Genomic DNA, 18,090 nt, shown 5'->3' on the forward strand with positions numbered 1-18,090 from the left:
GAGTTTTTGTAAGTTCCAACCAGTCGAGGATTTTTTTAGTAAATTAAAAACAACCGCTATCCTAGGCCATTTCTTTTAATTAAAATTTTTTTTCCCTATGAAATATGAAGACTTAAAACTAAAATAGAATGTATTCTACAAGCCTTTAAATGCAAGCACAATTAGAACTGGGTCGGTGTTATGTTTTATAATAAACTTAAAAAGACCAAAGAAACGTCGTTCCAAATAGTGGCCATAAAAAAGTCTTTGGCTAACGTACACCAATTATCATAACGATCTTGTGTTAATCAAGACTTATTCCAACAGACTGTTTGAAACAATAATAAAATAGTTATAAATATTACAAGAATAATAACAATAACAAAAATCGTTTAAATAATAACAATAATAATATAATACTCATACATTTAATTACACATATGTCACATGCATGCAAGTGATAGCATTTATCAGATATAATTTACAAAATTCAGAGTTGCTACAGAATTGGAGAATTTTGTTACATAAGCTTGATATGCATGAGATACGCAATACAGAGAAAAATAATGACAAGGAGAAAGAAGATGTAAATGAAGAATAAGATGAAAGAAAAAAAAAATTTGGACCATGCAGCAGTCAGAGATAACGATACCATAACTTCCGAAAAAAAAAAGAAAAAAAAAACTTACATAACAAAGTAAGACGTTCTTCATAAGAATTTATAAAGATTTTTGATTTAGCTCGTATTTTATGTATCATGATCGAATTTATTTTATCAATCAACAGGTTGTCCAAAATAATGTTAAATAATTGTTTTAGTTTATATGTAGATAACACATAAATAAAACTTTCTGTAAGTATTCTATTACATGGTTGTTACTATGGCCTTTTTTGCAATAAAACGTAAGAAAATTAATAAAAAATTTCAGTTATTTTATGTTGTTTTCTTAACTGTGTACCATTTTTGGGCCTGTGGTCGTTCAATTACCATTTTTTAACAAACATGAACATATAGAATATATATTGTAATAAAAAATATCGATTATCACAAAATTTTTATTTAAAAGTATTTAACTTAAAAATCATAATTTAAAGTTTTTTGTAAGCTCTGATCAGTCCACGAGTTTTTTAGTATGTAGCAAGAAAACAATACACTAAAGCACCACTGGTACTCTGCTCTGCCAACAGGTATTCGCGAGCGTTGGTACGCGTATTGCAATGGCAATCGATAGGTGGTAGGAAGCTATAGCTTCTAACGCTTTGTAAGTTCATGATTTTTTTGATGCGTTGTCTCAAGCCTTTGCAGCAGCCATGTGTTTGCGTGTCCATGACAGCAAATCGTTCTTAATTGGCTGCGTAAGCATCCGTGTATATAGAAGACCTTTGTGGCAAGTAGAGTGTTATACATCCAGCCGGAGTTGCCTTCTGCAACTTGGTCCCACTTACCAACTAAGGATAATCCGGCTAAATTGGCGACGCAGGAAGTTGGGCTGGTGAAGTTGCCCGAGGACAGACGTTGGTGGTGGGATCCTCGTTGGCTGGCTGAAGAGCCCGTGCAGTGACCCAGGCAGAAGGAAAGTGGAGGCGTAAAGCATGCTCGTTGGTTGCCAGTCGAGCCCAAAATCTTAGTGCGCTCTTTATCTTTGACTCTTTTATCTGTGGTGACCCACGGAAATGATCTTTCTCGCTTATGTTGTTATCTCCATCTTCTGAACCCGTTTCCTTCTTCGAGGGCTGTTAAGGTATGCTTGTATGTTACACATACTTTGCGTTGGAATACTTAGAGGTAGATTGGTAGTAGTGTCAGATTTTTAAACATCTCTTCTGATGCCAAGCTTACCTTTAAAGTCCTGGCACTTAGTATCTAGTCTAACTTTTACTGAGTAGTCATCTGTTGAGTCATTAAGTATTGTTATAATTTTGTTGCTAAATCTCGTGCCTTCTCCTAGACCTTCTTTCGTTTTTGTACACAGTCATGATTGATTCATCTGTTTTTTAGTAAAACTCTCACTAGACGGTCTGCTCTGTACCCTTTTCTTCTGCGTTGGTCAGCCTCTCTAAAGCGTATTCAGTATTTTTGGTTGCTTCTTGTTACGTATCTCTTCGAGCACACTTTGCACGTGAGCTTGGCCGTTACATAACTTAAATCTTATAATGCCTTCTACCTCTATGGAAGAGTTATGGGAAACCATATGTAGGGTACACGTAAGGATTTCGAGGGGTAATCTTATACATCCCAAAGTTGGATGAGCTTCGTGTGTAACGTCTTTTATTTTTAATGTTTCACTACCGTTGAACGCTGTTCCAACATCAAGACAATTTTCTTCATCATAGAGAGTTTTGTGCCTTGCATTAAATGTCGCACCTTCGTTTATACGAGGGCTTGCTTAAATAACTGTAGGTAGCGTGTATCCTATCTTAAATAAATTTTTACCGTCCAAAATATCTGATGCTTATCTTTCTTCTTGAACTTAGAATTTCTTGACTCACTGTTGAGTCGTTGCTGTATGGCTTGTTCTCTCTGTTAAATGTGTTCGGATTACATTTATAATTTCTCCTTTCATTCTATGTGACGTAAAACAAAGCATGTGTGGTTTTCTTTTCTTTCTAATAAAGTATCTATCGATTCTTTGTTGTCGGCAACTGTTCCATCTACATACGTCGTGGCATAAGTCTCCAATACTTCATGCTGACTATTATCCACACCATTTGCGAATGCTCTTTACTTTCTCTCATAAACTTGTACAATCATTGCGCTAGTATCTTTGAGAATCAGGGAGCACGTAAAATATTGTAGAAGTTAGAATTCTTATACTTGGAGCTATTCCATTTAGTATCCTGCTACCATTTAATATTATTACCATAACGTTTTTAAGTATTGATAACATAAAGACAGGCACTTTTTCTGTTACCATAATTATTATTTTTTCTGGCATTATACTTATTGTTAGTACTTCTTTTATGACTATTCTTCACATAATTGTCAATTTTATAAGCACCTCTTTTATATTGCCCTCAGTTTTCACTAAAATTTTTATAATCATTGGCTCTTTGGTGGTTATTATTATAATTCTAACCTTTTTGTAACGTCTTTCATTGTTTATTTTTTCCTTTATTTCCTTGGGCACTTTGAAGTTTTCTAATAATTCATTTTCCGCGTCCTGCCATAGTTTTTCGCATCCACTAGTGAAATGTGTACCGATCTCTTGCCAATATAAAGACCAACATATGTCTTTGTGGGTATCATTCCGTTCTACTGCATCTGTTTTCCCTTAGAGACAACTTGCTGCTGACAAGGTCTACTATCATGTTTCTTCATCTTCTAAAGTTACTTTCATTATTTTTCTTTTCCTGGTAGCCTATTTCGCATGCTTATTTTGTTATCTATAGTTATAGCCAGTTCAATGGCTTTTTTTTTTGGTTTCCTGCTTACAGCCAACTACGTTCCATCTGTAGGGAGTAGTGAAGCCATAATAATGGTATCATCACCACATATTTTTTGGTCTGCAACATAGCGTAGCTTATCTCGTGTGATGTCATAATGCTATTGGGCACGTCCACAATACTTCATAACTAAATTAGAGTCATTGAATTATTGTTTTAAGTTGAGAGAATAAGTTGTTGGCTCTTTCTGTGTTGCTAAATCTTCTGAAAAAAGGCTGACAAAAATATGTCTACGGAATTAAATAAAGATAATCGTGTGCCAAATTAGTTTGCTGCTAACCCTCGTAACCTGCGTTCTGAAACTTTAATAAAATATTTTTTGTGTTGATAGGGGTCTGTCAATTTTTTTACTTTAATTATTTGTTTGAACAACAGTAAACATGTAGAATCTCTGTTGAATGAAGGTTTATTGTTTACTGCGTTGGTGAGATAGCCTCATTTATAAAAATTTGAGCCTTGAGCTGACGGTATATTTATCTGCTGCCTAGTACTAAGAGAAAATTTCATAGTTTGACGCTGAGGATTATCGTGTATATTAATACTGTATTCTCTGAAAAAGTTCTAACTGTTTATCTATCAGTGACTTGGTTAGATGGTCAAACGAAGGAAAAAAGGATTCTCTATTCGGACACACGTTGTGATGATCTTCTGTGTATCTAAACCTTAGGCCATCTGGTCTATTGAATGGTACATGGTAGTTATAATTTTTGTCCTTTAAATGCAAAGGTAACCAGTCACCAAATGAGACAAGTGCCCAGTCGTGACAGATAAGGTGCAATTTTACCGATGAAATTGATAAGATTAAAAATAAAATGGAACGTAGAAATATAACTAAACGTAGTTGAGAAAGAAGCAGCCCGAAGCCCAATAAAAATTTACAACTCATGGAGGAGTTTCCGGTATGAATATTAGGGCACTCCTTATTTGACTCATTTATTTTTTTCTGCAACATGCAATTAACAGCATGGAAACTCCGTGATATCCCACAGTATTTAAAGTAAAAAATATATGTGTTAACTTGGAGACGGTAGAAAAGATTCTGCAGCCTGATACAGAATATGGTAATGATAACTTTGTTCATACCAGATTTCTAAAAGAATATTTTTTTACACCTACATGGCACTGAGAATGAAATGAAGTGTAAAGTTTTCAAAAGTCTCATGGTAAACAGCAATAGGAGTATGTACACTTGCATCTTTTTAATAACCGCTTTAGGCTTTTTGTTGCCATAAATAAGTAAAGCGAAGAGGACCAAAACTAAGTGAAAAGGAATTTGCTGTACAGTAATAAGTTAGACGCTTATATGAGTTAGAAAGTTATAGCAAATGAGCCACTAGGAAAAAAGAGAATAGGAATGAGAAAATAAAGCCTAAAATAAATGACTATAAATAAAGGCGTTTATAAAGATAGGCACATGCCCTCACCTGATGAACCACTACCCCCAACCTTGCATGTAGCTCAGACTCACTAAATAATGAAAGTGAAGAGGAGGCTGGCTTGAGCAAGGCCATACTATCAATCATATCACATGTCAATTTCCAGTTGCAGAAAAAGATAAAAAAGTCAAATAAGCAGTTATCTGGTATTTACACCAGAAGCTCCTCCATTAGTCTTAGTTTTAAGTTTTTATTTGGCTCTACATAGTTTTGTTCTAAGCTATGATTTGTTATATTTCTAGCTTATTTTTTATTTCCAACTTCATAACCTTCATCAGTAAAATCACTTATTGTTTCTTTCATTGCACTTGTCATCTTTCATGGGTTTTTATTTGTAATCAAAAGCGCATTACTATGTTATTTTTGTCACAGGTTCAAGCAAAAATTTCCAAGTTTAAAAAAATTGTTGTATTCACTTTTTTTTAAAAGTCATACGGTATTACACCGATTTCTCCTGGCTTAAACAAACTATTTAATATTTTTTAATTCAGATTTTTAGAATTTCGTTAGAGTCTCACGAATCTTTGAAGCTAAGAAACGTTAAATATTTTATAAAAAAAAGAACTTTGCATAGTGAAGACACATGATTTTAAATATGAAATTAAGATTTTTCTGCTACAGTTAAAAATATTAAGTCTTTGTAAACAAGTCATTTAAAATGAATTACGGGGCTCATAAAAAAACTCTAAGAATTCCCGTGAAACTTTTTTAAATCAATTAACTGATTTCTCCATAAAGTTAAAAGTGCCGTAAAAAAAGCTGATAACGTATATTTTGAGCAACTAGTGATAGCTGTCATTTTATTATGCCAACATATGTAAATACCGTTTGTCATTCTGATAACAATATTTACTGTATATTTCCAGTCAATAACATTACTTTTTCTAGCCCAAAGTTATTCATATTTCTAATGTACTTTTTTTATGACGCTGTTTTTTTTTATATAAATAGCTATTAACGATTGTGACCTAATTTTTTTCATAAGAAAGTGTGTTATTAAAAACATTGTGTACTTAGAAGACTGTTGCAGGATTGAATGTTTTAAGAAAATATTTGTTTTTAAACCATATGAGCGAAGAAATTAAGTTTTGGTTTTTTATCGTATATCTTGATAAGTTATTAAGTTTGCTTATTGTAAGGCTGTTACATCGGGAAAGCTTTTAAAAGTGCAGAAAGAAACTCTTTGATTCGCTTTACAAACAAAAAAGTTAAAAGTGGTGTATAAATTCTGAGATATTTGTATTAACTGAATAAATTGGGTTAACAATTAAGTTGTGTATTATTCAAAGATTTCAAAGATTTGCTAAGCCAGAAGTAACGGATTTCAATAAGTAATATAAATTATAAATTATTAAGTTTTTATAGACAGCGTTAAAAAAATTGAAAGCTTCTTTTGACTTAACAGTAATCAATGATTGTCAGTTAACCGCTGCTCGTGCACATGAAGTCTGAGAATCTTATAAGGTTGACTGCAACAATAATTCTGATTAAACACAAAAGTACGTATAGCGGTAATGATAATTATGCTGCTTTTGACGTCAAAGCCCAAGTAAACGGTCCTTTTATTCTTTTTACTCTTTGATTCACCTTTTAGGCAAGTCTACTGTGGCCTTGTTTGTTCGAGCTTCTCTCACATAGCTAGGTTATTAAGCTAAGTACAACCTTCATAGTATCTTTAGAGAAAAATAAAACCAGAAAAGGTGAATACTGGTGTAGGCACGGAATTTTTGTACTCTTACGATCAAAGAAAAACACTTCGGGTTGGAGTATCCGAATGACCAATTGGAGCTTAACTTTATTACTCTACATTAAAACAAGCACAATTGTGGTGCAATAATAATACAGTAATTGATGAATAAAGCTGCTGATTTCTTACATATTGCATAACGTACACGTTGCTATCAAAATTCTGTACCATATCTCTTGCGGATAGTCGGAATAAAGAATGCTGAAATTGATGATTGTTAATATTCTTGGATGCGAAAGTGCAAATTAATATTTCAAGCGTAGCGCCCTATGAAACTGTTCCGAGGCTGCAGGTGTAGTTTAAGTTGTGCTGTTCTAGCTTGTTTCAGAAGAAGTAAGATATACGTCACGTGATTGCAGAAACCAGTATACAGCTCAATGTTTGAAGACTGCTGAGCATTTACTTTTTACAATTTTTGATCATAACTAAATGTTTTGAAGTAATAAGTATTAAGTATATCTCATGAGATGTAACAAAACAGGGATTTTTGAGAAGCTAAAAAACGAACTTTTAACTTTTATCGACCAATATGAGAAGCATTATATTAGAAAGCAAACTTAATACAACAGTAATTCTTTAAGATAAAAATTCTTGCAAACTTTTTAATCGTTGGACATGCAGGGTTATCTGAAAAAGGAGTAATTAAATGACATAGTAGACGCTAAACCTGCTATAGATGAGCACTGCATATATGAAGGCCTTCTATACTTCTGTAGTTTTTCCCCCACCACAAGAAGTTATGTTCCTGATGTGGTGTTATATCACCCTTTTTTATACATCCAGACGCAGGGGTCTGGTTGCAACTTTTGATAGCTTACTTAAGTAAGAACTTTTCTTAATAATCCTCAGATTCAGTATGCAGTAAAACATCATTTTACAGGAATTTTTATGAAATAATGTTTGACAGCATGTGAGACCCAAGGATCATTTAAAAAATGCCCACTTTTGCGAGATATCAAAAGGGGCAATCAGACCTTATCGGATGTATGGGTATATGGGTGCATTTGATTCACATCATTCGAATGCATACCTTTCACTGATATGCCAATCGTTTGCTCATTTTATTTATAAGTCTTTGTATTTAGACATAACCGTTTCTCTTAATATTACATGCTAGGAGCCTGCAAAGAAATATCAAAAAACAATGGTAATCAAGTACACTCTAATATCGCTTCTTATGTCCTCTATACGTATACACATGCACGTACATGTGGTTCTTATTGTTTTGTTCTACTGTTTATGTTTGTATTATTTTTTATTACGTCTATCGTATATAATAAGCTTATTGTAAGAAGATGAACCTTTTTTACACATTAGGCTAGTTGTATTGCTTATACTTTACCTGCACATTTCTATCTGTAGTGACTGCTTGTTGCATGTATGTATGAATTGTATTATATAATTTGCAAACAGATATATAAGATTATCAACTGGGATTGTCCCTTAGAAGAACCTAACTGTAGTTAACTACAAGAAAACCAAAGATAGATGGAACTAGATATTTGAAGTGGTTTTTGAAGGGCAGAACCATTAACTTGCATTAATATTAGTTACTTATTGTCACAACATAACTTCTACTCTTTTTTCCTGTACCAAAAATAGTAAAGAACAATTTCGTATTTTTAAAAAAATAAAGTGAAAAATCATGAAAAAATTATTGCATGGTAAAAAATTTGTATATACGTGCACATATAAGTCAAAAGTACTTTTTTTAATACATAACCTTAAAAATTTTCAAAAAATGCCATATCTTTAGAGTTAACCAAGATAAGCCAAAATAAAAGTTTTCACGAAGTTTCTACAGGGTATTTAAATATTGAGGCAGGAATGTCAGAAAAGCTTGGTTGACAAATAAATCTACTTATAATAAACATTTTAGATACCATAATACAAAAAAAAAAGAAATTTCAAAAAATGTGTAAATGTCTTAAATTCGATTACAATAAATTATAAAGAAAATTAATCTTGAATGTTTGAAAAGTTACCGTAACTCGAAGGAAATGGTACTAAGACTAAGAAAATAATTTTGAAAAGGACTCGAAAGAGAAAAACAACAAAAATAATATAACCGCAATATCTTCTATTCCAGCTATATATTTAGGAAATTAAATTTGAACATTTTGTTTAAAAGTTAAGCGTGTTTATAAAAATCAGAATGCTATATTGCAGTTAGAACTTAAAATTTTGGATCACAAAGTATCTTTTTTAAACAAAAGCGTTACTTATTATAAAGCTAGTAGAATAAAAAAGTTAATTTCATTTCTATAAAAAGCTTATTATTCAGAAGATGAACTTACAATTTGTTCATTATGTCAATTCTATCGTCATACAATACTATTAAAAAAGGTATGATATAAACGAGAACTAAAAAATTTGTCAGCTTTCTTAATTTCAACACTAATTTTCTTTTTATCTGTAGAAAAATAATGGCTTGAAAATAATTAATAATTAATGCTTGATCCATATATTTTTCTATACGTGCATATACAATTTCAACTTCGTGAATCAGTTTTTTTTCGTGGCTTCACCGTTTTGGGTCATAATAAATCAATACATTGTGAGAAAAATATGGTCCAAAAGCAGTATCCGTAAAATTTATTGGCCTGATAGTTTGTTTTCTAATGTCATCGTATAAAAAAAGCAAAGAATGCTAACTTTATTTAAGTTTGAACTTAAAGATCCAATCCTATACTGTGCGGTAATTATTTAAGTATGTTAGTGTGGCTGGCTTATTGCTATAACAGTTACTGTTTAAGCGTGTTCCAAATTATTTCCAAAATGGATAGTGACAAATTTTGTACATGCAATATCACATGTTCTGATAAGTTAAAGTTGGAGCATGGATTTTGGTGGTATCGAAAAAAAATTTAGTGAATCATTAGTATGAAGGTTCTGTTACCAAAATTGTTAACCTAGTTCTCCGTAAGTTCAACATTTGGTCTTGTTAAGGTTGATAACAACGGAAAATCAGTGTCATTATAAGCATTTATATATATATATATATATATATATATATATATATATAGCATTTAATATATATAAATGCTCATAATGACACTGATTTTCCGTTGTTATCAACCTTAACAAGACCAAATGTTGAGCTTACGGAGAACTAGGTTAACAATTTTGGTAACAGAACCTTCATACTAATGATTCACTAAATTTTTTTTCGATACCACCAAAATCCATGCTCCAACTTTAACTTATCAGAACATGTGATATTGCATGTACAAAATTTGTCACTACCCATTTTGGAAATAATTTGGAACACACTTAAACAGTAACTGTTACAGCAATAAGCCAGCCACACTAACATACTTAAATAATTACCGCACAGTATAGGATTGGATCTTTAATTTCAAACTTAAATAAAGTTAGCATTCTTTGCTTTTTTTATATGATGACATTAGAAAACAAACTATCAGGCCAATAAATTTTACGGATACTGCTTTTGGACCATATTTTTCTCACAATGTATTGATTTTCTATGTATAATATGCTTTGTTAATTAGATCAGAAAAAGTTTCGTTCAAGAAATTGATATAAGGTAAAGTACTTGGAGTTTTTAGAATGCATTAATCCCTGCTATTGACATAAGTTCTTAGTATATGTGCTAAAAAAGTAAGAGGTCCTAAGTATTTTGATATAAATCGTATTTGGTTTGTTAATGAAAATGTTTTTAAAAAGTATATGCATGAAATACTTGCAGTCGTGGCTCCCTTTTGTGATCTACTACCATAAACTTGTTTTATTTGGTTCAATTTTTCCTTAAAAAATTAATTTTCTTACTTTATTTACTTGTACTCGTCATAAGTTCAGTGTAACTTCGCTTCTTATTTTTCCTTGTTACTTGCCAATTTAAAAGTTATGATTTTCTGACCTATAATTTCAGTATCTTTATAACTTAAGGTAGCACTATCGATACCACACTAATTAACTGAGAACTTCGTGGAACGTATGAGTTATCACACGATCAAAAATCTTGCTGTGCATTGATAAAAAAGTAGTAGTTTATTTAAGATTGTAACTTCCAGCTGACAACTTCTGTTCACTCTTCACTACGTGTAAAATCATGGTTAGCTTCTTTCCCTCTGCTTTATAATATGCTTTAATTCAGCGAGTATTTTTGCCTGCCTTAAGGTTGTCAAGCTCAACCTGCAGATCATCACAATTTTCCTGCAGCTCAATCAGTTTACTTTTAAATTTTCCTATCGCTTTATCTTGAGTTTTTACACCTCACATTGTGCTCTTTAGCTGATTTTCTGATTTCAGGCACCGATGTCTCGATTTTTTTAGCTGTCGTTTTACTGCGTTAGTCTATTCCATTGATGTGTATCTGATGTAGAGTTTTTTTAACCTTGAAACTCTTGTCAATCGGATCCTGGACGAGCCCCCAAAATTGTTAAGCTTACAAGTTATAATTTAATCACGTTACTCTACAAGATAATACCAAAGTTCATAAGCAGAATTAAACATAAATAGTCAGCTTAACGTTACAGTATTAACTAAGCTCCTTTTTTTTAGTAACAACAATAACATCTAGCAACGCTTAGCTACATATTTAAGAGCATGGCAACTCACATGTTTTCCGACTTATTAACTGTAAAGCAGTGCTCACAAAGCAAATAAGAGATGTAGAATCTCTGAACTTTAATCAGGCCTGTGTTGCCTACAGGTGTCCCTACTGGCAGTGGCTGGCAGCATTGACCTAGGCTCAATCTCCTTGTTACTGGCTTTTCCACCTCTCAGATATTTCTGACTGCTCTAGTTTGACATCCATAAAATAACGCTATCAAGATTTTGTAGTATTAACTTCCACTGTAGGACACAATGACCAAATTTTTGCACAGCACGCCAATAATAAGAAATACTCAAAAGCGTTAAAATACCATTTAAAAAACTTTACCGGCACTCGTTGACCAAAGGACATTTATATAATATCCGTGCATAACCTGTAAATTTAATCGCTTGTTAAAGAGCTAACAGGCTCTTAATGAGTGTTTTGGGATAACCAAACTATTATTTATTGTTATTTATTTGGCGATATTTTCGTAATGTTTCAGAAATTTTTTTAGGTCAGTTTTTTGAAGTACAAAAAAAGCTTTCTTTTTCTATACGGTTACGTGTTAAACTTATGTGTAGTGAAATACTCATAACTTTTACTTTTTACAGTCTTGATGTACAATAATTTAACTAGATTATTTCTAGATCTTTTAAATTTAATATGTTCCGTTTTTTTTAAAACTAATATATCAATTAGTGTATAAGAGTACTACCTCAACAGATTTTCTAACTTTTTTTTTTTTTTTTCTTCAGAATATCACACAATACATCATTCTTTGTGTTTGTTTGTTGTCTTTGACTTTTTATCCTCAGACTGACTCAATCGGATTTTGCATACTTCCCCACCATCACCTAGCCTTCATCACCACATCCCCTGCGCTGGTCTCATCCACACTATGTCACCACAGGATAGCACACATTTTTAACGTTATGGGAGTTTATTTACCATATATAAATAAGCACTCTCAAAAAAAAAAAAAAAAAAACTCGTTTCTCAAGACTTGAACCACACATTTTCTGCACATAAACCAAGGCAAATAACGTAAAAGTGGCAACATATGTACGAAATCGTGATCTTAGTATAACATACATCTTCAAACCGCAAAACAGTCATATTCGTAAGGGAAATGTGCAAAAATATAACCAAACTATTAATTTTGAGCCATTTCTCAGATAAGTTTTCCCTAAAAAATGCCGCTTCTAGAGAAAAAAAAATTTTTTTTTGCTGAATTTGCGTACACACATTGTAAACTATAACCATTATAATTATAATATTACAACTTTTTCTTATGAAACGCCCAGTGAGTTTAGCTGTGCTACTTAAAAGCATCATTTTTAAGTATCGACATAAAGAAAAAAAACGCCCGCGATATTTATCACACTTTTATCTTTCACTTAGCCAACTGCTCCAATTTTGATCCCTCGCATACACTAAGATTTATATTAGTCTGAGCCCCTTATGAATAGAAACTTGTACTTTCAGAATCTTATAAGCTGTATTTTTTCAAAAAATTTGTCAGTATATTTTATCTACGTCTTGTGAGATCACTCCTAATCTCAAAATGTTAGTTCTAATATTGTGAGTTCTGAGCCACTTTGAATGACATTTCTTTTTTTTTTAATTAGAAAAAATAAAGAGAAATTATTCTAAAGTGAATGTCCTGAATTAAAATAAAGAATTAATAACATTTTACACGCCAAGACGGCCTTTCTCAAAAAAATTAACCTGTATTTTATAATTAATTAATTGGTAATATGATATTTTGTTATTTTTAGTAAACAACAACACTTTAAAATATGGCAATCTATTATACATACAACAAAATCTAGGTAGGTCTCATAAGCACTTTCTACAATTCGCAAGTTGCACCCAAACTTTAACTTACATGTTCATTTTTTAAATTCATTATTTACCTGTCAGAAAAAAGTGTAAATGATTCACTTTGTAGATGAATAAAATAATAATCACAGTTAATGATCAGCCGCACTGACTAGACAAAGCTTTAAAGAACTTTCTTAAAGTTATTAGAAAATACTAGTCAAGCAACTTACAGAAAAAATATATAGGCTGATACGTTACGGTGGCTTTTTCCAAGTACAGCGTGTAGAGTGATTTTTTGTGAAGCGAACTCCGTTGAAATTTTATTTTTAGGGCAAATAGCTTTTAAATGTGAGGTGAATGAAAATACGTTTTAACATTATCTCTAAAAGAGGTTGACATAATATGGTGGGGCTGTATGAACGCACGGCGTTGCCACATTGTCATTATGCTGAGTCAGTAAGCAGTAAGATACCGTAAATGTAGCTGTATACACGGATATATCCAGGCGTGCGCAAGAGCGTCTGCTATTGTACTGCTGTATGGAATGTAAAGGTAAGATGTTCATCCTGTTAGGTCAATATTGTCTGCTCCTTATGCTCTCATATTCCAAAGCCATCTGATTATCCAATCATCGAATTTCAATGGAGTTGCATGAATATTATAACAATTGGGTACACAATCATACAACAGCCAGAGTGTTATGAGAAAAACTATTCTCCTGCCAAAACAATTATTATAATAATAAATGTAATTTTTTTAATGTGGTTGTTAATTAGAAAGTAGTATCCCCTTCTGAATGTGTAGCATCTCATTAAGTCTATACATTAACTATAAATATTATAAAGTCTTATACGAACGCTTAATGTACGGTCAAAACTGTTTTTGATTAGATGTACTGTGCATAATTAAAATAACTCATTTATTATTTTTAAACTATACTTTCGTTACCTACAAGACTATAAAAGCCACTTTAATTGACTACAATGACTATTTTACTATAGATTAGAAAAATACATAAAGGTAATTACCGTTTACAGGTACGATAAATATAAAACTGTAAAGAAACATCAAAGTAACAAGAACATCAATAAGCTGATAAATAAGTATATTTTAAGCGTTAAATATCTTTTAAAATTTTAAAGGCCTATCAAACCATTGAATACATATAAATATAATCTTGTTACATCTTCGTATTGTGGGTTTGTTCTTTGCTAGATATAATGGAATTTCACCACTTACTAGTATCGTCCTCAGATAAAAAAATAGATAGAGAGTACAAATTTGTTCTACGTAAGTATCCTTCCTTTCAACAAAATCGACTATAACTTCCACTACTTTTCTGTTGGTTTTGTTACCCGTACACAGTTTTTATTCAAAACGCTTAAAAAACTGTTACGAGGATTATGTTTGAAAAGTTATAAAAAAAAAAAAAAACCATGACTATCGTCAACGCCATGTACAATATATGTATATATATATATATATATATATATATATATTTATTCGTACTTAGGAATACAATCAGCAAGTTAAGGATGAAAAATTTGAGCTTTTAATACACCACTCATTGATGTTGTTCTAACTACGTCTATACTCTACTTGAGACTACACACCTCAGAGATCTACAAATCCAGAGAAAAATAGTAAATAAACCTTATTTATTGATCAGACAACTTACATGCTTTAACATTACATGTAAAGACAATATTCTTAATATTAGCTAATTGTTTAATCATCAATTATACAACATTCGTTAAAGATATTCATGTCTTAAACATGTTTGAAAAATCTCATAGTAGTCGAATGTTTTGTTGATGTTCAACATCAAATTAACTTCATAACCATCAATAAAAATGTATACCGTTAATTGCCCACCAAGTACCCATCAAGTGCTTGGTAAGTACCCATTAAGTGCCCAGCAAGTACCAGCCACGTGCGCACCAAGTACCCATTAAGTGCCCGGCAAGTGGACACCAAGTGCCTAACAAGTACCAGCCAAGTACCTGGCATGTACTCGCCAACTGCCCGTCAAGCTCCCGCCAAGTGCCCAGCATATACCTATCCAAGTGCCACCAACGTCCTCTAGAAGCTTTTGGTAAGTGATCAAAGGTTATTTTTCCACTACCTGCAAGCAAGACGACTGCCGCAACTTTGGTTTTGTGGATAAGTTAGCCTGAAGAAATGGTTGTGCGAGGTTACAGCATTAATTTTTTTTTTAAGTGAGAAGTTCTTTAGGTGTGCCCAGGTTGATGAGAAAACTGGTAGAAAAGTATGTACACATACACTGGAACTTTGAAGCGCTAAACTCCCATTGTTTGCCTTTGGATGCTGCTACGTACGTTATAGTCAGCATGTTATATTATATATTTGCATACTGCCGTATCGTAGTGTGTGGTCGTGTGCAAGTATTTATAGACGTATGTATATGCGTATGTTCTGTACAAAATCATAAGACTATGAGAATGTGCATGTATGATTGCGAGTAAGTACTTTTTATTTTTACTGTATAAGTATGCATGTGCACATTTATGTGTGTGTGTGTGTGTAATATACACACAAACTAATTAATATTAATTTAAAATTTAAAAAAAAAAAAAATTATTACAATTAAAAAAAAAAGTATCCTCTGTACTCTCTATCAGTACGTAAGATAAAATCGGTCATGATACAGATAATAAAATCATCAAAAAAAAGTCTCAAATTGTAGAATATCACTATTACCACGAGAAATCTCTCACAAAATGCACCATTATTGATTTCAGTATAATACCTCACGCTCTCCAAAATAAAGTAAGCCTTCTTTATTGTAACGTTGCGTTTTCATGCCCTAAGACACTTACGGTGTCACGGCCTGGGTGATGCCGAAACAAAACACAAAGACACTTATCCCAATTTATCGATACTCACACTGTCCTGATTGCTAATTCTTTCCCAACGATTTTTGGTGCTCACTGCTTGACACCTAGAAACTCCTGATTAGAGAAGATATCGCTGGAGGTATCCCGTCAAAAATCAGACTGCTCTCCTAGGAAGAAACGATTCACGCAACCTGAAAAAAGCGTTGTCTGAAAAGTGACATGCAACAAAGATAACAAAGGCAGAATTATTCAACCAAAGAAACCAGCTTTATGAAGCAGCTAAAATAAATACACGAGCATATACGCCTGGTAACATTGGCGTAATCTGGTGTTACTCATGCGGCATGATACACGACAATAACGCTTTTGTCTCTCTCTCTTTTGGTCTCTTTGCTTCGAAATCTCTGAGGCCATCTCTCCCACCTTATCCTGACAACACACGCCCAACACACACACAAAAGACTACGCACAATTTCCGTAAGAACACTACATAGCTGCTTGACCTTGGGGCTTACCATCCTGGTTTCTTTCTCTTGATAAGCTTCGGCAAGGGTGACCATATTGTTGGCTAGCCTCTGGTTGTCATCATTTTGCAACGAATCCTAGCTCTAATTGTCAGAGGTGATGGTCCCTGATCATGACGATGGGCACAAAGTCGGACGTAGCTGGCAAAAGTTACTAGGTGACTGTTCTCTTTTTTTTTATTATTTTTCTCCTAGCTCAGAAACGCGAGTCACTTCTAAGCTCTGCTTCGCACGTGGGCTAATACAAGAATGATGCGTTAGGGCCTCTAATTAATTTGGACTTACGCATCATCACACTATATCGATGTTCATACTTCCTAAATCCTTAACTAGTCCACTCACACATGCACACTTGAATTCAGTGCAGCTTATAATACAGTAGTTAGCACATGTTGAGGGATAGTTGGCGTCGTTAAACATAGCACTCAGCATATCACAATAGACGTGGCAGTTCCAAAAAATTTGTTATAATAATAATTACATAAGTATTCTTATTTATCAGAGTTTCACAATACAAACGTTTCCGGTTTTCTTCTGTTCATTTTTCTTTCTTTGGTGTGACACCTGCTATCTAATTTCTTACACATCAAATAAATAATAAGCTCTTTTAAATATGTAATAAATGATAAGATTCCCCCTTGAAAAGACGTTTCAGCATTTACTGTTGCAAGAAAGTGAAAGAATACTCCGTCATATTTTCTTCCTCTTGAACAAACACTTATTTTTACTTTTAATGATTTGGCATCTTCTAGAAAAAAGAAGCAACGGGGGGATACGGCTTGATGTGCGACGAACAAAAGGTATATCTCTTCCCTCCCTAAAAAAAGGAAAGTTCTTGTCATTTACTTCCGTTGCAACGTAGAAAAAAAAGTTAAATATAAAACTAGAAAGACCCCTCTCTATAAAAATAAGTTGATATAACAGTACTTGAAATTTGGCCTTTGAAAAAAAATAGTCAGATTATAACTGATCATTCGTCCCTTGCCTATACTAATTTTTTAAGTTATTTTCCTTATTTTTTTAACTTTTTTTTTAAGTACGTTATTTTCTGACGTCACACGTTTTCCAAATCTTTTCCCTTGCTCTCTTCGAGCATCTATTGGAGCCCTCTAACATGCAGATGATCGGAAAAGTTTCTTATGTCCTTAACAGTACGGAAGAAATCGCCTTGCTCCAAAAGGATTAGCTCACAAACCTCACGCTCTCTCATGTTCATAGCTTGGAAGGTTTAGAAGGACGTCTGTACATTAATATTCGTTCTGATTTCTCAAGAATCTACTGTGTGTGGCATTTATATACTGATATGTGAATGGATCTGGTTGGGGTCATTACCAAGGGTTCAGTAAATTTCATCTATCATCAGCTCTATGTACTCCATTAGTATCCCAGGGAACACGAGATACCTATCCTTGCATGATCTCAGGGAAGCATATCTCTGACAAGAGTTGTCCTACTAAAGGGCTTGAAAATACTGATTCTATCCTGCGGATGATCGAGCTTGAAAGGGCTCAAGGGTAGCACCGTCGCATCAACACACTGGCTTGAAAAGAATTGATCCGAGGAGAATTCAACTCATGGTAGTGGATAATGGTGAAGGTTGGGGGAAGTGCGTTTGAGGAGAGGTGTTTGAGTGTTTGGTTTCCCATCGTGCTAAATTTCTTTGCAATGCAACTTTGGTGGATAGAAGAATTACCAAGGGTAACGGAGGCACCTCAGA

The sequence above is a fragment of the Copidosoma floridanum genome, unplaced genomic scaffold (genome assembly GCF_036245765.1).
Source record: "Copidosoma floridanum isolate Cflo_tuat_1 unplaced genomic scaffold, Cflo_Japanese_pri ptg000017l, whole genome shotgun sequence".
NCBI lineage: Eukaryota > Metazoa > Arthropoda > Insecta > Hymenoptera > Encyrtidae > Copidosoma > Copidosoma floridanum.